Below are 26325 nucleotides of genomic sequence, written 5' to 3'. Positions count from 1 at the left end.
AAATCTCTGCCAGGTCTCCATGTAAATACAATGTTAGAAGTCTACAACCATATCCATTCATTTAAACATTATTTCTACCTGACTTTTCTCTATCATGGTGGACATGGATATTTTAAGCAAATACCTTAAGTCCTTTATGCAAAGTCTGAAATATTTAGTACCTAGGTCTTTACATAGAAAACTAATCTCTAACTGAACACAACACAACATCACTCATAAGGCTATATACATTGGGGAGATTGGCTGGTACAAGAACAACCAAAATGGTAACTGTGATGGTTAGCTCTGTCAGTTTGACACAACCTAGAATCACCTGGGAAGAGAGTCAATAAGGGATTATCTACATTGGGTTGACTTGCAGGCATGTCTGTGGGGGATTGTCTTAATTAAGTTAATTGATGTGGGAAGACCCAGACCACTGAAGGTGGCATCATTCCCTAGACAGTGGAAAGATGTGCTAGTTAGCTTTATTTGTCAACTTGACACATCCTAGTGTCATCTGGAAAGAGAGTGTCAGTGAGGGATTGTTTACACTGGGTTAACCTATGGGCATAGCTGTAGAAGATTGTCTTAATTGCTATGGGAAATCCCAGCCCACTGTAGGTGGCACCATTCTTTAGGCAGGGCGAAGATGTGATGTTTAGCTCTAATCCTCAACTTGACACAACCTAGAATCACCTGGAAAGAGAGTCTCAATGAGGGATTTTCTACATTGGGTTGGCCTGTAGGTATGTTTGTGGAGGATTGACTTAATTAAGTTCATTGACATGAGAAGACTCAGGCCACTCTGTGTGGCACCATTCCCTAGGCAAAAGTTCCCAAACTGTAGAGCACACATGCATTCACTTCTCTCTGCTCATGACTGTGGATGTGATGTTGTTGCTGAAATTCCTTGTAGGAGGCACAAGACATCTGGCCCCTTCCTCCCTCCATCCTTACAACAAACCAAGGTCTAATTTCTCCAAACTGAGATTTTGGAAACCAGAGTTTATTCAGCTTACTTACAGAGTAGTGAGTGAGGTTTATTTATAGGAGTGTGGATGCCGACTCCTGAAAGTTGTCCTCTAACCTCCACACGCACACCATGGCACAAGTGTACCCATACACACACACACACACACACACACACACATACACACACACACACACACACACGGACACACACACGGACACAGACATGGACATGGACACACATGAAAGAAGCAAATGTAAAAAGACAAAACAAAAAACTTTTAAAGATAAGAATTAGCAGTTAAAAGATGCTGTTCTAGTTTGATTCTCCATTGCTGTGACAAAATACTCTAGCCAATATCAACTTGGGGAGGAAAGGGTTTATTTATCTTACATCTCCCAGGTCACAGTTCATCAGGGAGCCCAAGGTAGGAACGCAGGGCAGGAACCTGGAGGCAGGAGCTGGAGCACAGGCCATGGAGGATGGCTGCTTACTGGCTTGCTCCCCTGGCCCCTTCTCAGCCTGCTTTCTTATGCAACACGGGCCCACCTGAGCAGGGGTGGTACCACCTGCAGTGGGCTGGGCTCTCCCACATCACTCATCAAGAAGATGGCCCTCAAACATGGCCACAGGCCAATCCAATAGAGGCAATTCCCCAATTGAGGATCCCTCAACCCAGGTGCGTCAAGTTGACACTAAAGCTATCCAGCATAGATGTCTTATTTTGTGTCTCCACAAGGCAAGAGGATGTCCAACCACAAGTCTGTGCAAAGACCCTCTACTTCAGTCCCTGTCCTTTGCGCTCTTGTAGAAGTCACACAAGGCTTGGTGCACAGGGCCCAAGCATCTCTTTCTGTCACTCAGGAGTTGCAGCTGCAGCTTGTTAATTCTCTGTCACCCAATCCTCTCTATTCACACCTCTGTGAGGCTCCCACACTTCTAACTTTACCAGGGCTCCTATTGTCCTCTTGTCCTGCAAAGAGGGGGAAGGTGCAGGGGGAGGGTGGCAGGGTTCATATTTAACAAAAGAACCAGTTCAAATCCCAACAAAGAAGTGCTTCAAGCTCCATGAAAATGAGAGATTGAGAGAAACAAGAAGTCTACTCTCTGCTATTTCTTTTTTTTCACAGAAGGTGTGGTAGAGGCTCCTGGTGCCCAGCTCTGAAGGGGTAGCCAGGAGGGACCATTCTGTAACAAATCTTCACATTCTCTGACCTCTGGGATGGTAACTTGGTCCTCACAACCCCTTAGGCTCCTGTACAGTTTGTATTACACTGGATAATCTTCTCACTGCATCAATTTTGGACCTATAGGCACACATATGTACATGCACACCTATCTACATACATGTATTCACACACATGAACATGCCTGCACACAGGCAAGCCATACACACATACACATGCAAGAAAGGAAAAAGAAATGTGTCCATTTTGGTAAGTCACTAAAATCAAAGTGAAAAGTCTAACCAGCAAATGGTCACCTGATATCTGAGCCATCCAAAGAAAGGCTTGTAATGGATTAGTTCAATCAATCATTCCTACAAATTGCCAAAAACATATTGACAAGGGGTTGTAGGGGAGATGGCTCAGCGGTTAAGAGCACATACTACTCTTCTAGAGGACCTGAGTTCTGTTCCCAGCACCCACATTGGGCAGCTCAGTTACCTGTAAATGCAGGTCCAGAGCATCCAACGCCCTCTTCTGCCCTCCATGGGTACTTGCACTCATGTGCATCTGCAGGCACTCAAGCACACACACGTAATTAAAGAAAAAAAATCTTTTAAAAAACTGTGTTGACAACATCAGAAATAGTCCTTTTTCTAAGCGCTCTTCATCTATTCTGCATCTTCTTTTAGGTTTTCACATGGCCAGTAGGAACTGCAGTATTTGGGGTCCCAAAATATTTGTCAGGAAAGTGAGCTCAAAATATCAAGCTGTTAGAAACTGTGTTAGGTTATTAGCTTGTCTCATGAAGGCCTTGTGAAGGATGGCTGAAAATCTGGCTGAGTTTGTGGACACAGGAGTGCACGGGAAGCTGATAAGGTCTACAAGGAGCACATAGGAGATCCTGAGGAACCTCACAGTAGGTCCACAGGGAGCACACAGGAGGTCCACAGGGAACTCACAGGAAGTCCGCAGGGAACACACAGGAAGTCCACAGGAGTCTTACAGGAGATCCACAAGAAGCTCACAGGAGGTACACAGGAAGCACATGGGAGGTCCACAGGAAGCTCACAGGGAGCACACAGGAGGTTCACAGGAAGTACACAGAAGGTCCACAGGGAGCTCACAGCAGGTTCACAAGGAACACACAGGAGTTCCACAGGGAGTAAAGGAAGTACACAGGAAATTCATAGGAAGTCAAAGGGGGTCCACAGGAAGGGCCAAGGACCACAGGAAGTCACAAGAAATGCATAGCAGCGTTCAGGAAGTCCACAAAAGATCTGCAGGAAACACGGGAAGTACCCAGAAAGGAGCAAGTCTGTACTTGCTCTTTCTCAGCATTTTCTCTAGCTCTCCTTTGGCCGAGTCTTACAATGTCCAGTACTGTGTACAGGCTTTTTCAAGGACCAGAAAGCATATCTACTTGGGTTAGTGACCATAAAGTCAGAAGCCCATGGTGAGGCCCCTCCCTGAGATAATGTTGACTGAGAGCCCCTGAAACCTCAGGCACAAGCACTTTTGAGTCTGGGAGATGCAATGAGTAAAGGCCTCCAGTGTGTCTATGGACCATTATTGAGAAGCAAGGTAGGGTTGCAGGTAGTAATTCAATTACTAGAAATAACACTTCTCAACTCAAGACAGCATATACTTCCTTGTCTGTGGAGCAGGAAGAGTCTTTTATATTTTAATTTTTATCAAGCTGTGAAATGAGGTTTTAACTGTAGGTATCTTATTGATGCCAGGCATGCCTAGGAGTTTCTGACTCTCGAGCGTTTTCAAGATTGTCTCCCTGCAGTGTCCCCACAGGCAAGAGCACACAGCCTGGTTGGGAAAGCAACTTTTTCCTTACAAGTTTCCTGAGAAGTTCTTTTCTTTCCTGGTAATATTTTTTTTTTTAGCTTCATTCATCCCATTCAGTGCAGGATGAGTCAATCACCAAGAGTGTGCATGAATTAATAAAAGCTGCAGGTTAGAAAGCCTAGGAGCTGATGAGAGAGAGAGAGAGAGACAGACAGACAGAAACAGAAGCAGAGACAGAGACAGGACAGAAGCAATGTATTTACATAAAGGTAAGGTTTTAACTTCATTTTTCCAAGATATTAAAAAAATCAAGGGGGCTTTATTTATTTTCATTTATGTGTATATGTATGTATAAGTATGTGTACGAGTGCAGTATCCATGGAGGCCAGAAGAGAAGGTTGGATCCCCTGCAGCTGGAGTTACAAGTGGCTGTGAGCCTCTTGATGTGGGTGCTGGGAACTTGGGTCCACTGGAAGAGCAGCAAGTGCTCTTAAGACAGTTGAGCTATCTCTCCAGCTTCCCAAGTAGACTTCAAAACAAGAAAGCAGTTGGGCATGGTGCTGCAAGCCTTTAATCCAAGCACTGGCGAGGCAGAAGCAAGTGGATCTTCAAATTGAGGCCAGCCCCTGCTCTACATAGTGAGTTCCAGGCCTGTGGGCTTACAAGGAGACCCTGCAAACAAACAAACAAACAGAAAGAACCAAGCTTCTGGAGCTGGGAGATGATTCATTAAGTAAAATGCTTTCCTTGCAAGTATGAAGACCTGAGGTACGATCCCCAGCACCCATTTAAGGAGCCAGGAATGGTGGTAGGTGCCTATAACTCCAGTCCTGGGGAGGCAGAGACAGGAAGATCCCTGGGGCTCACTGTCCAGACAGCCTAGCCAAACTGATGAGCTCCAGGTTCAGTGAGAGACCCTGTCTCAAAACAGGTGGAGAGTGACTGAGGAAGACACCTGACATCAACCTCTGTCCTCCACACACATGCACACGTGCCTGAACACACACACACACCACACACACAACACTAAGAAGCTCAACTTCTTCACTGTGAGATAGAGTTTCAGCACATTATTGTACATTCAGGTCCACCAACTGCCAGCCAAAGTGATCCTCTGTGAATCAAACTTCTAAGCCATGGATTTTCACACTGGTAAAGTCAGGTTAACAATCCCTGTTTTGTAGGGTTATTACAAGAAGTAAACACAATAACAAGGAAAAAGATCTGGCAAAATGCCTGGATCATACGTACGTCTCAAGTATGAGAGTTTATTTATTCTCTCTAAAAGTTTATAAGCTAGTTATAAAGACTGGATATAATCCTTCTGTGAGCTGAATTTTAAAATCATCCTATTGCAGAGTTTTCAAAGCATATATAGCTTGCACAATTCCTCTTTGTTCTGGTGTAAAGGCTTGATTTAAACCTTTGTGCTTTGTAATTTACTCAAGTCTGTGGTGTTTAGTTATAGAAACAGAAAAGAGACTGAAACATGTGAACACCCAAAATGTGAAACAAAAAAGGTCAAATAGAAGCATGGGATAAGTAATCATACTGTATTAACTGGCAGGAAGCAGAGGGCAGAGAGGTGGGGGCTCTCAACCCTCAAGATCCACTCCCAGTGACACTTCCTCCAGAAAGGTGCCAATGCCTAAAGGTTCCACAGCCTTCCAAAACAGGGCCATCAGCTGGAGGTCAAGTTTCAAATACAGGAGCCTATTGGGGACATTTTGCATTCAAACCACAACATCTCTTCTTCAAGTAGAGCTGAGTTCCAAGATCGTTTGTGGATGCCTGAAGCCACAGGAAGCAAAAAAATTGCAGTTCAAAATTCAACTTCATGTTCAAATATATCAAAAATAGGGAAAAAATTACACATAATTTGATTTAGTTAGATTGGTTTAATTACAAACAATATTAGGCTGATAAGAAAAGTTTTCTTCCAATTATATTTGAATAGAAATAGGAAAGCTCAAAACATTTAACTGAAATAATATTTGTGATAGAAGAAAGCAAAGAGCTTCATTAAGTGCAAAAGAAGACAGGTTGGAGGAAAAGGATAAATATAACAATTACAACACTAAGTAGTAATGGGCTGCATTCAGCTTCTAGTTTAAATATCATCTACTTAGCAGTCCTGAAGCAGCCTTTCCCAACTTTTAATTAAAACACTTCTTTTAAAACACAGAAATAAAATCCACAACTCCTCGAGAGAGGAGGAAAGAGCTTATGGTGGAATTACAATTTTCTCTGTGCAGCTAAGGGCACTGGAGAGATGCTTCAACAAGAAGGGCCTCAGGTATGGCTCATGGTAGAGCACTGGTCTTGAATCTCCCAGTGGGAGGTTGAGGGTATTGCTCAGTGGTAATAGCACTTGCCTAGAATCCCCCAGTAAGGACCTGGGGATGTGTTTCAGTGGTAGGGCACCTGCTTAGAATCCTCCAGTGAAGGGTTGGGAGTGTGGCTCGGTGGTAGAGCACCTGCCTAGAATCCCTCAGTGAGGAGATGGGGGCTGTAGAACATCTGCCTCACAGAGATGTACACAGATCTACCAGTTTCTAGTTTAGCAAACTATCTCAATGTCAACACAAAATTACCATCACTGCAGACATGAGACAGAGTGCACCAAAGACAGAAAACCAGCCTTCCATGTTCCTCCTGGGACTTCCTCCCACAAAGCAACTGAGACATCTTGGGATTTTCATATATATATATTTAAATTTTTTGGCAGGGCATCATGGCAGTCCTTTGCACACCTATTGACTAAGGCTTTTATGGCTCAGGTGCAAGGTCTGGTCCACGTGTCCTGGAGCTTAATAGTGATAGGACTGAGAGCAACTTGCTGAGACAGGGGACACAAATGCTTTCCACTGTTGGTGCTGAGAAGCCATGGAAATCTGACTTTTCACTAGGGATGTAGACAGATCCCCACTTCCCTCCTCCCTGGGCAGCTATGAGGCTCTAATGATATAAGTGATGTTGAAACACTTTGAAAGCGATGAAGTATTGTACAAATTATTACTTCCTTTAACCAATATTGTAGAGTGACATTGATCACTTAGAACATGATATCCTAACTAAAAGGTGGCATTGTTATGGCTTTATAGAGCTCTAAATGATGTTGTCTGTGTGTGTGTGTGTGTGTGTGTGTGTGTAGTGTGTATGTATGTGCTATGCATGTGTGCCTATGTACACATTCTCCTGTGTGTATGTACACACATGCACCTGGGTGCTATAGCACCCATTTAGAGGTAAGAGGAAAACCTCAGATGTTGGTCCGCACCTTCTACCTTGTTTGGGGCAGGATCTCTTTGTTGTTTTTCTACTGTGTACACCAGGCTGGCTGGCCCCGGAGCTAATTGGGATTTTCCTTTCTCCACCTCCCATCTCCCCATCAGATACAGGGATACAGATGCCTATACTACACGTCTGGCTTTTACGTGGGTTCTTGGAATTCGCACTCAGGTCCGTACACTGTGCGGTAACCTCTTGTATACAATGATCATCTCCCCGGCCCTAATTGAGCTCTTTGGGGCAGAATCCTAATAAAATGCAAACAAGGGACTAGTCTCTGTAGGCTCTCATTTACTTTATTTTATTAAACAGCTGTTCTTATTTTAACAACCACATCCAATTCATCAGAAATGTAAACCATTCATGATTCATAAGGTGATCTGTAATCATTCTAATTAGATAATGGTAATTGTTTAAATGAGAAACCCATACCTCCCATAGGCTCAGGTATCTGAATACTTGGTCAGTGGTGGCGCTGTTTGGGGGAGGGTTGTGCAATCCCTAGGAGGTGTATCTGGCTGGAGGAAACACATCAGTTGGGGCAGGCTTTGAGAGTTCACAGCCATGTCCCATCTCTAGTTTCTCTCTGAGTCGTGTGACTGCTTGAGATGTGAACACTCAGTTTTCTGTCACAGCTTCCTCCTGAATGCCTGCCGTGATGGACTCATATGCCTCCAGAATTCTAAGTTAAATAAGCAAAGTAGCAAATACAACCACCACATTGTCAGGATGAGAATTAAGATGATTACTTAGTAAAAGAGAACTCTTTTTAGATGGAAGTGTCACATGTTTTAAAACCTAATGTTGACCCTCCTTGAGTTTCCTCATTGCAACTTTTGTATGTTTGTATTAGTATTTTCCCATTGATGTGACAAAATACCAGACAAAAACAACACAAAGAAAGAAGAGTCTATTTTGGCTCATGGTTTCAGAGAGATTTCATTCCATCCTGGTGAGGAAAGCAAGGTGCAGTGGAGGGAATGACCCTGCCCATGGTGGTGGGAGCCTGTGGCAAGGCTTGTTCACATGGTGACAGACCAGGAAGCAGAGACCAGGGCTGGCAGTAACCTGCAAAGGCCCACTCCTATTTACCTACTTCTGCCAGCCGGGCTCCACCTCTTTGAGGCTCCACTGTCTTCAAATTAGCTCTGCAAGCTGGGGACCAAACATTGAGAACAGGAGCCTGTGGAGCACAACAGAGATTGAAACCAAATAAACATCACATAGTACTAAACAGATAACTTGTTCTTTGCCCAGTGACATTTCTAATTCTCCAAGTAAATTTTCTGATCTCATTTAACATTCATGTTCCCTCCCCTCTCTTTTCCTCTCTCTCTCTCTCTCTCTCTCTCTCTCTCTCTCTCCCTCCCTCCCTCCCTGTTTTCTTCTTACCATTTTCTATACCTGGGTCATAGGTCAGAAGTTGTCTATCAAGAAGAAACTTTCTATGGCAGGAAATTCAAACCCAGTGGTAGGCTGCATGCTAGGCAAGGACTGAGCCACATGATGAGCCCTCACTGTTAATTCTAGGCAAGTTCTCCACCACCGAGCCATGCTCCTAGACCCTCACTGAGGGATTCTAGGCAGGTGCTTTACCACCAAGCTATACTCCTAACCCCTTATTGGAGGATTCTAGGCAGGTGTTTTACCACTGAGCCATGCCCCCAGCCCCTCACTGGGGGATTCTAGGCAGGTGATCTACTGCTGAGCCTTGTCCCCAGCCCTTCACTGGGGCAGTCTAGGTAGGTGCTCTACTACTGAGCTACTATCCCCAGTCCTTCACTGGGGGAGTCTAGACAGGTATTCTAACACTGAGCTACATTCCTGTCTACATTTCACTCTTATTTTTAAGACAGGGTCTCCCAAAGCAGTTCAGGCTTGTTTACACTCACTCTGTAGACCAGGCTAGCCTTGAACTTGCAATCCTCCTCCCTTACCGTCCCAAGTATCTAGAATAGACAGGCCTGGAGTACTTTTTTTTTTTTTTTTTTTTTTTTTTTTTTTTTTTTTAAGGTGTAGGTATCTTTCTAATTCCATGCTTACCATTGCTTTCCTTGTGCCTGGATTCTTTGTATCCATTCTCTTTCCCCTCCCAGGGTGAATCACCCTACTTGTTAAAACTGTACTACAGCAATGTAAGTAAATGATATGGCTGGTGGTGGTGATTAAGTCAAATCAAACACATTTGTCACTGAAGAGATGGCCTCCAGCTGTTTATCTGGGAAATATAATTGAATCCTAATGGGGTAAACACTCAAAGTTGCTAGTTTTCTTTTCACTAAAGGTGTGGGCTAAAATACATGGAAGGGAATTTCTCAAAATTTAAATTACAAACTGAGGACCTGGAGAGATGACTGAGTGATTAAGAGTGTGTATTGCTCTCAAAGAGGACCCTGAGTTCAGTTTGCAGCACCCAAGTCAGGTAGTTCACAACCATCTGTAACTCCAGCTCTAGGGGATTCAACACCCTCTGCCAGCCTCCGTGGGCATCTGCACTCACATGTGTGCATACATGCGTGTGTGCGCACGTGCGCACACACACACACAAAAAAAAAAATTTAAAAAATAAAATCTTTTTTTAAAACCTAATAAAATAAAAACTAAACATTTAAATTTTTATATGTTTTTTTTATTTTATTGGTATAAGTGTATTGCCTGCATGTACATGAGTGCACCTGTGTCGTGCAATGTTGCGGAGGTCAGACGAGGGCTCCGGGTTCCCTTGGAACTGGAGTTAAGGAGCCAGGTTCGATTCCCAGCACCCACTTGGCAGCTAGGAAAACTGAACATTTAAATCCACCATAATTTTCCCAAAGATTTTAACAAAGGGGTCAGCATCAACTCATCATCTCCCTCAAGCCAGAGTAAAATTAGCCCAAACAAAACCCATGTTGCCATGGTACCTTTAGTCATTTATTTTCACCCCAAGTTTGCTATGTTCACTGCTTACATAGGAACTCAGCCCTGTATCTTGTATTACACTTGTCTCAATTGGCATTTCCCAGAAATTCATGTTACAACTGTTACCTTTGTGCCAGACTCACTAGAAATAGCAGTCATCAAGAGTTGGGCAGGAGAGAGAGAGAGAGAGAGAGAGAGAGAGAGAGAGAGAGAGAGAGAGAGAGAGAGAGAGAGAGAGAGAGAGAGAGAGAGAGAGAGAGAGAGAGAGAGAGAGAGAGAGAGAGAGAGAGAGAGAGAGAGAGAGAGAGAGAGAGAGAGAGAGAGAGAGAGAGAGAGAGAGAGAGAGAGAGAGAGAGAGAGAGAGAGAGAGAGAGAGAGAGAGAGAGAGAGAGAGAGAGAGAGAGAGAGAGAGAGAGAGAGAGAGAGAGAGAGAGAGAGAGAGAGAGAGAGAGAGAGAGAGAGAGAGAGAGAGCCTGCAAAGGTTCATCTATCTGTTATCTACTTATGAAATAGGTGAAAGATACTACTTCCATAAATAGAACAAACACAGACCTATCAAGAAGCCAGATAAGGTGGTGCATCCCTACAATCTCAGATTACAGGCAGGAAGATTGAGTGTTCAAGACCAGTCTGGGTGATATAACAAGACTGTGTCTCAGAAAGCAAGGGCTGGGAAGAGAGGTCAGTGGTAAAACAGATGTTTAGGATGCACTGGGCTACAGCCCCAGCCCACCTTCCACTGTTGAGAAAGGTGTCCACAAACAAGTCAGCACCAAGAAGAGAGAGAGAGGGAGAGAGAGAGAGGGAGAGAGAGAGATGGAGAGAGCAGGAGGGAGAAAGAGAGGGGGGAGGAGGAAGAGGAGGAGAAGACAGAGCACCATAAAATTTTTCCCCACCAGAAACTTTGTTCATTGAATAGGAATTTGGGGCAGGGGCCCCTGTGGCCATACTTGCCTAGCATGCATGAAACCCTGGGTTCCATCCCCAGCACTGCTTAACAGAACATGGTAATACATACCTATGATCTCAGCACTCAGGAGTTATCAGCTGAAGTATCAGGAGTTCAAGGTCAACCTCAGTTACTTATTGAGTTTGAGGCTAGCCTGGGCTACATGAGACACTGTCTCCAAAAAAAAAGTTTTAATTTTCATTGAAATTAGAACCAGAGAAATATGTAATTCATAGACATTTTCCTCTCTCTACCAAATCATTGTTATCTCTCACGTTCATGGTCTTTCCATTCAAAATTCTTTCTGTTTTTTGAAAATGTCAGGGCTGGAGAGATGGCTCAGCAGTTAAGAGCACTGACTTGGACCTGGGTTCGATTCCCAGCACCCACATGGCGGTTACGAACTGTCATTAACTCCAGTTCCAGATGAATCTGAAGCCCTCTCCTGACCTCCGCAGCATTGCACGACACGGGTACACTCACATACATGCAGGCAATACACTCATACACATAAAAAATAAAAATTTTATATAAAATAAGAAACTGTCATACATACATATAATGTGTTTTGAAGAAACCCAACCCCCCATTCCTTCCCTTCCAATTCCTTCCATATCCTCCTGCACTTTTCCCTCCCAACTTCATGTGCTCTTTCTTTTATTAAAGCCACTCAGTTCACCTAGTGCTGCTTTTGTGTGCATGGGTGTAGAACCATCTACTGGCACATGGGTGGCCTCTCAGAGCTCAGATCCCTAGAGAAAAGTGGCTCTCCCTTCTCCAGCACCCATCAATTCCCAGTAGCTCCTCAGCTAGGTGAGACTTCATGAGCCCCTCCCTATCCATGCTGGGATTTTGGCTGGCTTAATCAACACATACACAAATGGGTAAAGTAAGCTGACGTGTGTGTGTGTGTGTGTGTGTGTGTGTGTGTGTGTGTGTGTGTTACTGATATTCATCTCTCTGGAGCACAGTCTGCAAACAGAATCACCCGCTATGTTTTTGTCTTATACTCTGTTCTGTTCTGTAACACACGCCTGTCCTCATGCTTGGCAGGCAGAGCAGAACCAAAGGGATTACACACTGCATCTGGAATATTCCACCATCACCACAGAGCAAGCTGCGAGCTCTGCTCCTGCCCCTTCCTACACCAAGCAGGTAAAACAAGAAAGAGAAGACTTCCAGGAAGTACATGGCTGGCCAGAGCAGCCCCTTGAGAGGGAGCCAGCTGGCTGATGGGACTCACAAGTTGGAAGAGAGGATGGCTTGGTGTGGAATGTAGCCCACATGTGATGCTAAACTGGGGAACACTTGGAAAGACTTAGGTGAAAGTCTTTTAACACCATCAAGGGAAACATTCAGAGTCTTGAATTCATGAACTCTGTGCCAGTGTGTCATTTCCCAAAAAACAGGGCATAAATCCTAACCCTTAATGAGATCCAAATGGTGACCAAGCAAACAAGCAAGGCACTGTGCCCAGTGACATTGTGGTCCCCACATAAATGTCTCATACCTGCCTTGGCAGGTGTCAGCAAGCTAGGGAGCAGTGGGGAAAATCAAGGAAGATCAAATTCACAAAGGAATGATGTCACTGTGACTGTGTGTGTGTGTGTGTGTGTGTGTGTGTGTGTGTGTTATGTGGGTGGAATACATGTACATGTGGATGTGTATGCAACAGCCAGAAAAGGACACCATGTCTCCTGCTCTGTCACTCTCCACCTTATCCCGTTAAGACGGTCTCTCAGTGAACCTGGAGCTAGGCTGGTAGCCAGCAAGCCCCAGGCATCCTCCTGTCTCCATCTACCACCCATTGCCCACCCATTCAGACGTGAACAACCACACCCATATTTTTACATGGGTGATGAAGCTTTAAACTCAGGTCCTCATGCTTGCACAGCAAGTGCTCTTACCTATCCAAGCCATCTCCCCAGTCCTGTGAGCCTCAATTTTTCACATGCGTTGCATAGCATTTGGATACCCAAGGGGTCCTCCAAACCTATTTTGTCAGTATCTCTGAAAATGGAACCCACATGTTTATTTGTTATTATTTGTGTGTGTGTGTGTGTGTTTGTGTGTGTGTAAGCCAAAAGTCAACATCAGATGTATCTCTCCATCACTGTCCACCTTAATTTTTTTTGATTTTTAAAATTTGATTTTATGAGTGTTTTACTTGCATGTATGTAACTGCACCCACACATGCAATGCTTGCAGAGAAAAGAAGAGGGTGTTGGATCCCTTGGAATAGTCCTTAGCCACTATGTGGGTGCTAGGAACTAAACCTGGATCCTCTGCAAAAACATCAAGTGCTCTTAACCACTGAGCCCCCCACCTTATATTTTGAGCCAGGTTTCTCACTGAAATTGGTGTTCACCAATTTGGCTAGACTGACTGGTCAGTGAGCTCCAGGAATCCTCCTGTCTTCACCATCTGCCCCCAACACTGGGATTACAAACAGGTGCCACTGAGCCTGTCTTTTACAAAGAGATTGGGATCAAACTCAGGTCCTCATACTTGTGCAGCAAGCACTTTACCAAATGAACCATCACCCCAGTCCATGTGGGTAATTATTAATGGCAACACACTTGCATGGCTGTGCACCCATTCAGAGCAACAGATCCTCCACAAATACTGGTTTACAGATTCATTTATTTTTACACCTCATTCCACCATCTGTGATAACACACGATGTATGATTTCTTATTTTTAAAAACTTTGCATTTAATTATTTTTTTAAATTTTATGTGTATGAGTGTTTTACAATGTGTACAATGCCCACAGAGGTCAAAAGAGGGTGTCAGATCCCCTGGAACTGGAATTACAGGTTCTTGTGAGCCATCATGTGGGTGCTGGGAATTGAACCCCGGCCTCTGCAGGAGCAGCCAGTGCTCATAACTCCTGAGCCATCTCCTCCAGCCCCACATGGTTTCTTCAGGGTGGATTTCATCACAGAACTATTCTACAGGAGGACTTTCAATTGTAAATTAAAAGAGAGAGAGAGAGAATACCAGCGGCCTATCTGCATGCTGACCCCATTAGCTCTATGGCAGCCCTTTCCCATCCTGTCTCAACTCCAGCTGACCCCCAGCCAACAGAGAAAAGGCAATAGCTTTAACCAAATCTGGTGTCCAGTTCCCAGGTGCTCAAATAAATAGAATTTACCCTATCAAAAGAGAAGCCAAAATCATACAATGCTTCTAAAATATGCACAATGTGAGTCCAGGCCAAATGCAATTCATGTGCTGGTCCTGAGTTAGGAGCAGAGAAGCAGCTCAAGCCAGGAAGCTCAGGAGCTGGAGCTGTTTCTGCCTCTGTTGTTTAGAATCTACTGGAGTCTGGGCAAATCTCATCTCTCCAGAGCCTGGGCATTGTCACCTGGAAGATGGCTATGATAAAGATAAATGGTTTTTCTCTCTCTCTCTCTCTCTCTCTCTCTCTCTCTCTCATGTGTGTGTGTATGCACACATAAGTGGGTATGCAGGTGCACATGTATGTGTGTACATTGTGGAGGTCAGAGATCTGCCCCGGGTGTTGTCTTCAGGAGCCATCTACGTTGTTTATTGAGACAGGGTCTCTCACTGACACTTGGATTAGGAAGAGGCTGGATAAGCAGCATTTCCCAAGAATCCTCCTATCTCCATCTCCTTGGCACTGGGATTACAAGTTTGCCCCACCATGCCCAGTTTTACCACATGGGTCCTAGGTACTGAACTTGAGTCCTCATGTTTGCTCAGCAAACACCTTGTCATTTTCCCAACCCTGAGACTTTCTCTCTCTCTCTCTTTCTCTCTCTCTCTCTCTCTCTCTCTCTCTCTCTCTCTCTCTCTCTGTGACTGTGGGTGTGCACATGTCACAGCACACATATGAAGAGGTCAGAGGACAAACTTGACTGTCCGTTTTTACCTTCCACCCTCTTTGAGGCCAGAGTCTCTCACTTGCTGCTGTTTGTGCCACGCTTGCTGGTCCATCCTGTCTCTGCCTCCTATCTCAGAGCACTGGGATGACAGACCCACCCACAGTGTCTGGCTTTATGTGAGTTCTAGGGGACTGAACTCAGGTACTCACACTTCCTGGCAAGAACTTTACTGACTGAGCCATCTCCCTGGCCCCAAGACTTCATTTCTAAGACACCTGCCCCTTGCCACTCTGGGATTCCAGTTGCTGAGGCTCCACTGCCTCCCCTCCTCTGCAGCCTATTTGGTAGCTCTGGCACCTTGCTCCCCATGCTGGTCTCGATCTGGGGCCTCCCCTTGTCATATGAGCTGTTTTAATACAACTCTTTATCATTTGATTAGTATTCTAGCTCCCATCTTAGACTTCCGGAGCATGGGGGGTCAGGTGCTCCTAAATGCTCCTGTGTGAACCGTCACTATGCTCTTGCATGACCCCCCACCAACATGCTCCTAAAGGACCCCTCACCATGTTCCCGAGTGACCCCTCACCATGCTCCTGAATGAACCCTCACCGTGCTCCTGAGTGACCCTCACCATGCTCCTGAGTGACCCTCACCACGCTCCTGAGTGACCCTCACCGTGCTCCTGAGTGACCCTCACCGTGCTCCTGAGTGTCCCTCACCACGCTCCCAAGTGACCCTCACCATGCTCCTGAGTGACCCTCACTGTGCTCCTGAGTGACCCCCACCATGCTCCTGAGTGACCCCTCACCATGCTCCTGAGTGACCCTCACCATGCTCCTGAGTGACCCTCACCGAGTGACCCTCACCGTGCCCCTGAGTGACCCTCACTGTGCCCCTGAGTGACCCTCACCGTGCTCCTGAGTGACCCTCACTGTGCTCCTGAGTGACCCTCACCACGCTCCTGAGTGACCCTCACCGTGCTCCTGAGTCACCCCTCACATTCCTGTGACTAACACTAACTAGACTCATTGGTTCAGTAAGCTACATCTGAGTGGAATCATTCCTTTGGTCTGTCACAGGTACCAAAACAGACTTTGTTTATCTTCCTAAGAAAGGTTAACATAATACCTCCTTTGGGAAAGGACTTCAGTGTGTGAACAAGAGGACATGACCACTCAGCCCACTGCAACTTTATGCCAAAAATTGTTTCCAAGAGACATAGAAAGGGTGAAAAAAGGAAGGAAGAGAGGGGTAACGGGGGGGGGGGGGTTCCACCCGTCCTCTGCTTTGAAGTAACATTCTTTATTTGTAATTTTATTAATTTAAAATTAATTTAGCATATTTAGTCATTAAGTGTGCATTCTCTCTCCAAGGGTTTTCAGATTAAATTTCCATATGATTAATCCTGTTTACAAACTCAGTTAAATTCCCTCAAGCATTTTAGACTATGTTTATAAATATTTCTTGAAAATATTTGAAGCACCTAAAAGGAAGATTTACAAATTTAACAAGAAAGGTCACCAGGCCCTTGAGCAACTCACAAGTCCAATCAATCAAACCGAAGCATGTAATGATTCAGATTCCCAAACATTTCATACAACTTATGAGCGGTCATGTTACTGTAAATAGCATGAGTTCTCCCTTCCCCTCCCCTCCCTCCCCTCCCTTTTACTTTCCTCCCTTTTCTACCTCCCAGTTCTCCTTCTCCTCCCCTCCCCTCCCCTCCCCTCCCTTCCTTCCCCTCCCTTCCCTTTCCTCCTCTCACCCCCTCCCCTCCCTCCCCTCCCCTCCCTCCCTTTCTTCCCTTCCCTCTTCCATTTCCTTTTCTTCTTTCCTCCTTCCTTTCTTCCTTCTTTCTTCTTATTTCCTCACACAGGTAACATTCTTGTGACCCTTATGCATGATTTTAACTTACTGTGAAAAATGACTACCCTGTCTGTATATACCCATAAATATTCCTCTAGAGGAAATAAGTAAAGAGGCAAGAGCTAGCCACTCTGCACATCCATCCATGAACAGGAGAATGGGCAGATTGCCCACTGACTGCCAGAAAGACAAAGATGGAAAACTGGGGAGACAGCTCAGGCTGTAAAGTACTTGCCTTACAAATATGAGGACCTGAGTTTGATCCCCAGAGCCCAAGTGAAAATGTCAGGTGTGGTCATGCACACTTGTAATCCCAGGTCTGGGGAGGTGGCAATGGGCAGATCCCTGAAGGATTGCTGAACAGCCAGTCTAACCAATCAGTAAGCTCCACTGAGAGGCCCTATTTTAAAGAGGAGGACCGTGGTACTGAGGATGGCACCCTCAATCCAGGCTGTCCCCTCAGATGACTCTGGGCTGTGTCAGGTTGACAGTCAAAGCTGTCTGGACAGGGTCTGTTCATAAATTTCAAAAGCATTTGCTTATTAGTGACAAAGATGTTAGGCCACACAGAGAGGTAAGCAATAAATGGCTCTATCAGGGTTAAGATGGTCCAAAATAATCTGGCTCTGGACCTGCAAAATTCTAACTCTCCACAATCACAAAAGGTCTAATCATTCCATCAGCCTTTGTAAAAAGTTCAATCTAAGTGCAACTTCTTAGTTCCCTGGGGGAAAGAATGGCAAAGTAAAAACAGGTCTCAGGAGGCATGCTGCTCAGCCATTAAGAATATTTGCTGATCTTGCAGAGGATGTGAGTTCAGTTCCCAGCACCTATGTCAGGCAGCTCATAACTCCAACTCCAGGGGATCCAATGTCCTCTTCTGGCCTCCTCAGGCATTTGTACTCATATGAGCATACACACACAGACACACACATGCATACACACAATTTTTAAATTACAGGCCTTAACCGGATATGGTGGTGCATTCCTTTAATCCCAGCACTCAGGAGGCAGAGGCAGGTAGATCTCTGTGAGGTAAAGGCCATCCTGGTCTACATGGTGAGTTCAGGTCAGCTGGTGTGACAAGGGAGACCTTGTTTCAATAAAACAAAAACAAAAACAAAATCACAGGTCTCATTTAATGAGCAGAATCTGCCATAGGCTTACTGAGGGTGTGGGGTCCACTAGATGGGCACAGAAAAATCAAGAGGCAAAGTGGATGGTGGTTAGAGGCTGATGCAACCACAGAAAGGTGTTAGAGCAGGACATCATGTGATTTACCCAAACAGTAAACACCCAAGACCACCCAACACTGGCTAGGACCAGTATGGCCCACCAAGATGTCTTTGTTCAGTTGGCTTCATTATCATTTTGCATCATTGGCCTTGCAAAATTGCCAGTTTCCATCATGTCTCCAACGCCATGCCACACGGAAAAACCTACATAAAACAAAAGCAAACTCTATTTTGCTAATTTTCCGTAGTCTGTCTGACAGTCCAGTCATTTTGTAAAGTGCCTCCATTTGGGTTGAACTGTGACAATTCCACGAACTACAGTAATTTGGTTTCCAGAACTAAAGCAACTTGTTTTCCCAAACCCCACCCCCATGCCTATCCTCAGTCAATGACAACCACAAGAAATGCTGATTCACCATCTCATCATCTGACAGTTTTTTCACTCAGCACTTTCTAGTTACTCCTAGCAATGGCCAATTGGGAACCACAAAAGGACACTTTTCAGTCTCCCCTGGTTCTTCTGCTCTGTAATTACCCCAGTTTGTAAGCAGATGGTGGGCTCTTGTTTCTTACAGAGACCGTCTCCTGCAGATTTTCCCCCAAAATAAAGGCCCACATTTGTCTGCAAGACCCTTGTTTCATCGTCTGTCCGTCCTTCTGTTTGACCTTACATAGCCTGGGAAAACTCACACCCATTCCTGAACATTTCACCTTCCCCCTGACCTTAATTCATGAATAAATCTCCATCCATTTAAGTTTTCCCACAAGATCAGTTATCCCAAATTCCACAATGCAACTCACTCTTGGGAAGAGCTCCCTCCCTCCTTAGTGTATACTTTACCCCTTGTGAGAGAACTTCTCAGTTCCTAAGCTGAGGATGTGACTTAGTTGGGAGAATGCTCACCTAGAATGTAGGAAACCCTGGGTTCCATCTCAGCAATGGATAAACCAGGTGTGGTAGTGCACCCCTGTAATCCCGGCACTCAGAAGGTGAAGGCAGGAGGATCAGGAGTTTAAGGTCATCCTCAGTTAAGGGCAGTTTTGAGTTCCTGTAAAAACTAGTAGGTGAAAGGAGTGTTTAGCTTTTTTATGACACCTGTTCCTTTTACAGTTTGGAATATATGAGATTCTGTTTCCAAATAATAATAATAATAATAATAATAAAATCAACTTTCCTAATTCCTTATTTTGCCCCATCACCTCAATTCCCTCTCAGAGGGTGATAAGAACTTGGGAACACTGGGTAGAGGTCTCAAACTACTCTGTATTTGAGACTTCTCCAGCCTTCACCCATGCTGCGCCATAACAGATTTTTAAATTATTTTTATTTTATGTGTATAAGTGTTTTGCTTGCATGTAAGTGCACCCACGTTAAGCAATGCGCGCGGAAGCCAGGAGAGGATGTGGGAATCCCCTAGAACTGGAGTTACAGACAGTTGTTAGCCACCATATGGATGTTGGGAATTAAACCTAGGTCCTCTGCAAGAGCAGCCAGTGCTCTTAACCTCTGGGCCACCTCTCCAGTTCCTCCCTAACAGATTTATACATAACATCTCACCTAATCTCCCTATCACCTGTTGGCCTAGTGATACCAAAAAACAGAGACAGGAAAGAACAATGTGGCTTACCCAGCTGGCAAAAGATACTAGAATTTCAGTTGTATCCTTCTGTTTGGAAGCTATTTGTTCTCCATCCCCTGTTTAGACTGTTCCAGCATACAGCTCCAGACTGCCAAGGACACTCACAGAGGGGGAAGGAAAAACAAAAGCACCAACAGAGCCAATTAGTGAACTGAAACCTGATACCAAAACCTCAGTGTGGGCTCCTTTAGCAGAAGTTGAGAGCTTTGATCACTATTACTAACTCTGGAACTGGCATAAACTCACCTGGGTCCCCCATGGGGAAATGTAAGCAATCTTAAGGCAATGCAGACATATCACTAATGGTCTAAAATGGCCTGTTGTGGGGCTTCCTTCCTTGTGGAAACAAGCCTTCAAGCAAAAGCAAGGGCACTGCCTTTTCTAGTTTGTTCTCTGTTACTGTGATAAAACACTCTTACCAAAACAACTCAGGGGAGGAAGGGGATTATTTCAGTTTACAGGCTACAGGTCATCACTGAGGGAAGTCAGGGCAGGAACTCAAGCAGGAACCTGGAGCAGAAACCATGGAGGATGCTGCTTGCTGGCTCACTCACAGGCTCATGCTCAGCTAGCTTTCTGATACAACCCAGGACCACCTGCCTAGGGAATGGTGCCATCCACAGTGGTCTGAGCCCTCCTACTTTGAGGGACTAAATTCATGATAAGCAGACAGAGCTATTAATAAGTAATAAAATGGCTTCCTGCTTCTTCTTGGTCTGAGACAAAGGCCCAGGAGTTTCCACAACCCTAACCCAGCAGGGCCCTTTTTTTGGCTGACCAGTCCAAACTAGTTTAAACAAGACGAAGGTCCTGCAACCTGGACATATCTCCCTCAGCTTAGAGCTGTGACCTATGGACTTACCTTTGTTTAAGTTGACCGATCCAAAATTGGCAGAGTGGGACCAGCCACATACAACAAAAACCATTTAAAAGGCCCAAGGCATCCTGGGGACTTGGGGTTTTCAATTTCTTAGTTCCCTCTCCGTTGGTGGAGAGCTCTTCTCTCTTTGCTAGTGTCATCTTAAAAAACGATTTTTTTTTTTAAATTTATGTGTATGGGTGTTTTGCCTGCAATGTGTATGTAAGTGCACCTTGTGTGTGCAATGCTCAGGGAGGTCAGAAGTGGGCAACAGATCCCCTGGAACGGGAGTTACAGTTACATGTTACTCATGCAGTTGCTGGAACCTGAACCCAGGTCCTCTGCAAGAGCAGCGAGTGCTCTTACCTGCTGAGCTGTCTCTCTAGCCTGTTTCTTCATCTTTAATAAAGGTTTTTACCTGTTGTGTCTGAGATTATTTCCTGCCTTTTAATTCTTTAATTGGCAGAGAAAATAAATGCTCAAGACCCATAGGTAGTAACACTGCACCAATTCACAATGAAGACAGTCCCATACAGGCAATCTGACCTGGGAAATTCCTCAATTGAGACTCTTCTTAGGTGGCTGTCTCAAGTTGACAGTTAACACTCACTACAACACCTTGGTGTTATCATCTGAAATAGATAAGATGACCCAGGGGAGCTTGGCCTTTTCCTAAATTCCTTACCTCACCTGCAGGGTCCAGAAAACATGGACTGCTCAGAGTGAACAAAAGCTCCCTCCAAAACCCTGCATCTTTAAACCCAACCTCTGCAAGGCTGATCAACTGATTAGAATTTCGACAACTGTGGAGATTTTGCAAGACTTCAGGTCCAGAGATTATTTACTATTTATCTTGGGCCAGCTTTAACCCCCTAAATAGCTATTCATTGCCCACCTCTATGTCTGACTTACCATCCTGTAACTAACAGATTAATAACCTCTTGGAATGTATTAACTTAGTAGACTACCAACTTCCACCAACACAAGGCTAAGAAGCCTGTCAGCATCTAAGGCCTATAGCAGAATTCTCCCCATTTTGCTATTACCTGCCTCACTGACTTTCTTTGTTCTGTCACCACATTGGAACATTGTTTTGGGGGTGATTTGTGTTCCCAGGCAGGCAATCTGACTCATACTTGACTGCAGGATATGCTATCTCTTATTCCCTTTGAGGTGAGAGTTGTGCTTTTGCATTGACATCTGAAAACCTGCTCATGCTACTTAGGAAGTCAGCACCTGCCCTCCTCAGAGGTAAATGTCATGCACTATCATTCTTCTGTGAGAGGAAGGTGGCTAGGTGAGGTTGAGAAGGTATAATTACAAGTGGAGACCTGGAGCACCTCAGATTCTGATACCAGGGGGGCTTTCTGTGCCAAGCCTACCTTTTTCTTTAATACTTTATTTATTATTTTTATTTTATGTGTATGAGTGTTATGCACCCATGCACCTATGTCATGCAGTGCCCTCGAAGGACAGAAGAGGCTGTTGGGTCCCCTGGAACTGGAGTTACAGACAGTTGTTAGCTGCCATGTGGGCGCAGGGATTCGAACCTGGGTCTTCTGCAAGAACAGTGTTCTTATCTGCTGAGCCATCTCTCCAGCCCCCCACGCCCACCTCTTAAATAACCTTTTCTACCATCATTATCAAAACTGCCATCAAGGGAGCACCCTTCCTATTAAATGCCCTTTGGCTCCTATGTTCAGGAGGTATAATCAGACATGGTAGTTCTGGGGGGGAGGGGAGAGACCCAAGGGGAAGGCTGTTCAATAGCAGAAGATAAAGAAACCACACGGGGAGCAGATGACAGGAAACAATAATGAGGTGTGAAAATTTAATTAGAGACCTGGGAAATGGAGGAAAGAGTAGTTGGTAGGGTAGGGGAAGTCTGTGAAGGCAGGGGTGTGTGTGTGTGTGTGTGTGTGTGTGTGTGTGTGTGTGTGTGGTCAACCTTGGCTGTTGTTTTTCAGGTGTCATCAATCCTATTTTTATTTTGGGATTTTTTTTTTTGTATTGTTTTTAGAGATGGGCTCTCCCTGATGTAACCTCAGCTAGCCTGGAATTCAAGGCTAACCTTGATTTCACAGACATCCATCTGCCTCTGCCTCCTGAGTGCTGAGATTAAAGGTGTTCACCAGTGTAGTGGTTTGAATAAGAACGTCCGCCACAGGCTCCAAGTATCTGAACATTTTGTCCCCAGTTGATGGTTCATTAGTAGTCTCTCTACCACTTGTTCCACTGTGTTCCATGAGCCTTAGGTGTACAGGGTCCATTACAGATGTGTCACTTAGGCTTGGGAATTTCACAGATGCTTATTCTCTATGTGTGACCAGTTGTGGAACTCTGTAACAGTCTGTCTGTTGCAAAGTTTCCTTGATGGGTAGAGACTGGCACACTTGCCTGTAAATATAAGAATCCATATTTAGAATATAGTGATAAATTATATTTGTCTAGGGATGTGACACCTTCAGGGTTTTCTCTAAGCTCTATGACCTTTCCAACCATGTGTATTTAGCTATATATACAGCACCACATGAGTTCCCTCCCACTGAGTGGACTTTAAGTCCAATTAGGTAACTGTTGATTACTCCCAAGATAAAAGTGACACTACTGCCCCTAAATACTTTGCTATGCTTATCATCGATATGGTTATTAGGCCGTAAAGCTGGGGTCAGACCATTTATTGATCTTCTCACTTCTCCAAAGATATGAGAGCTGGTCTTCAGGGGACGTGGCTTCTAGGTCACTTCCAGTACCATTGCTCCAAATCCTGTGTCTAAACTATGTCCTGTCTTCAGCAATAGGGTCTTACCTTCTAGGAGGCAATTAAGGGCTGTGGCAATAGCCTCTGCAGATTTAGGAGTCTCTTGGACCACCCTGGCCAACAACTCAAAGGTTTCTCATCCGGCACAAGTTATATAGCCTTCAGCTAGACACACGGACTCATATAGGGATACTGTATGTGTAAATTTGTCAGTAAGGTTTTGAATTAATATACTTCTCTCTGGTTTTTCACATCAGCTAAGCATTATTTCTCTCTCCTTTCTCTCTCCCAATCTAACCCTCCCTCCTCCTTCCCTAAAGAGGGACCCCCATTTTCTCCATTTCACCCTCGATAATACCTCTCTCTTACAGTCCCCACTCTCTTGAGTTCCTTCTTCCTCTTTATCCCCAAGGATCCTTGCATAACCCTCCCTCTTCCCCTCCCATTTAAATACCTCCATATTACCCATTTCCCCCTTGGTAACTCCTGTCTCCTACTGTTCCTCTCTCTCAGCCTCCTTCTTTCCCTTTACCTCCCTTGTTCCTTTTCATTTTCCTGGGTCCTACATTTACATCAGGATATAGACTCACAAATAAGGATTTGGTGCTAAGATCCACAAATGAGGCCAAACTTAGGTCTTTTTTTTTTTTTTTTTTCTGAGTCTGTGTTACTTCATTTAGTATAACATTTTCTAGTTCCATCCATTTATCTGCAAATTTCATGATTTTCTCTTTCTTTACTTCTGAGTAGAACTCCATTGTGTAAATGTACCACATTTTCATTATCCACTTGTCAGTTGAGGGACACATAGGTTGCTTCCATTTCTTAGCAATTGTGAAAAGATCAGCAAAAAAACATGAATGTACAAGTATCTCTGCAGTAGGATGAGTCCTTTGGATATATGCCAAGCAGTGATATAACCAGATCATATGGTAGGTTCATTTTTAGTTTTTCAATAGTTCTCCACACTGCTTTCAATAGTGGTTGCACAACTTTGCAATCGTGAATAACCAGCAGTGAATAACCATTCCCCTTTCCCCACATCATCTCAAGCATTTGGTATCATTTGTTCTCTTGATCTTAACCAGTTTGATTGGGGCAAGATGAAATCTTAAAATGGTTTTAATTTGCATTTCCCTAATTATGAAAGGTGTTGAACACTTTTAAAGGTATTTCTTAGCCATCTTTATTTTTTCTTTTGAGAACTCAATGTTCAGATTCATAGCTCATCTTTTAACTGGGTCATTTGTTTTCTTGATTCTCTGTTTTTTGAGTTCTTTATATATTCTGGATATTAATTCTCTGTCAAATGTGTTGCTGGTGAAGACTTTCTGTGTGTTTTCTCTTCACTTCCTTGGTTGTTTCTTTTGCTGCACAAAACCCTTTTAATTTAATGAGGTCCCATGTGTTGATTGTTGACCTTAATTCCTGAGCAATTGATGTCTAATTTAGAAAGTCCTTTCCTATACCTCTATCTTGTAGGGTACTGCCAAATTTTCTTCTAACAGTTTCAGAGTTTCAGATTTCACACTGAGGTCTTTGATCCATTTGGAGTCGACTTTTGTGCAGATAAGGGCCTAGTTTCACTATTCTATAGGTAGAGATCCAGTTTGCCAGCATCAATTGTTAAAGATGATCTCTTTCCTCCAGTATGTGTTTTTGGCACCTTTGTCAAATATCAGGTGACTGAAATTGTATGCATGCATGTTTGGATCCTCAATTATGTTCAATTGATTTATGTGTCTGTTTGGGGGCTAGTATGCTGTTTCTATGACTATAGCTCTTTGTTCTCAGGATTTCTTTGGCTATCTAGCTCTTTTGTGATTCCATATGAATTTTAGGATTTTTAAAATAATTCTATGAATAATGTCATGGGGTTTTTTATTGGGATTGCACTGAATCTATAGATTACTTTTGGGCCTTTTTCACAATATCAGTTCTTCTAATCCATGAGCAAGGGATGTTATTCCATCTTTTAGTGTTTTCTTCAGTCTCTTCAAATATAAAACATTTTTATATTTGAGATCTTTAATGCCTTTGATCAAGTTTATTCCGAGTTTTTCAAGGTATTATAAATGGGAGGTCCATTTAATCTTTCTCCCTCTTTCTCCAATGGCTTATTATTGTTATATAAAAAGGTTACTGATTTTTGTAGATTGATTTTCTAACCTGTCACTTTGCTGAAAGGGTTAATCATTTCTAAGAGTTTTCTGGTGGGCTTTTTGGGATCTCTTATTTATAGTATCATATCATCTGAAAATAGGAATAATTTGACTTCTTTTCTAAATAGCACTCCTTTAATTTCCTTCTCTTGTTTTATTGTTCTAGTAAGAGTTTTAAGCACTATACTAAAAAGGAGTGGAGATAGTGGGAAGCCTTGTCTGGTTTCTGATTTTAACAGGAATGTTTCCAGTTTTCTCCATTTAGAATGATATTGGCCATGGATTTGTTATATATAGCTTTAATTATGTTGAAGTATATTCTCTGTAGCCCAATTCCCTCTAGCACTTTTAACATAAATGCATATTGGGTTTTGTCAAAGGCCTTTTCTATATCTATTGAGATGACCCTGTGATTTTTGTCTTTGAGTCCATTTATATGATTTATTACACTTATCGGCTTTCATATATTGAACCATCTCTGGAATAAAACTGACTCTGTCATGGTAGATGATCTTTTTGCTGTGTGTCTGTATGCAGTTCTCAAGCATTTTGTTAAGAATCTTGGCATCTGTGTTTATTAAGCATATGGGTCTATAGCTTAGTTTTTGTTGGGGGGGTGTCTTTACCTGATTTTTGTGTTAGAATGATTCTGGCTTCATAGAATGAATTTGAGAGTTCCCCCTCTGTTTCTACCTTTTTGAATAATTTAAGTAGTGCTGATTGCAGATGTTTAAATGTAGAGTAGACACATGGTCATCTCAATAGATGCAGAGAAGGCCTTTAACAAAATTTAACAGGCATTTATGTTCAAAGTCTGAGAGGGAATTGGACTAGAGGGAACATACCTCAACATAATTAAGGCCATGTATAATAAGCCCAGAGCCAACATCATT

Source organism: Nannospalax galili, unplaced genomic scaffold (assembly GCF_000622305.1).
Source record: "Nannospalax galili isolate Female #2095 unplaced genomic scaffold, S.galili_v1.0 scaffold444, whole genome shotgun sequence".
Lineage (NCBI taxonomy): Eukaryota > Metazoa > Chordata > Mammalia > Rodentia > Spalacidae > Nannospalax > Nannospalax galili.
The sequence above is the reverse complement of the archived record's forward strand: the minus strand, read 5'-3'. Positions refer to the sequence as shown.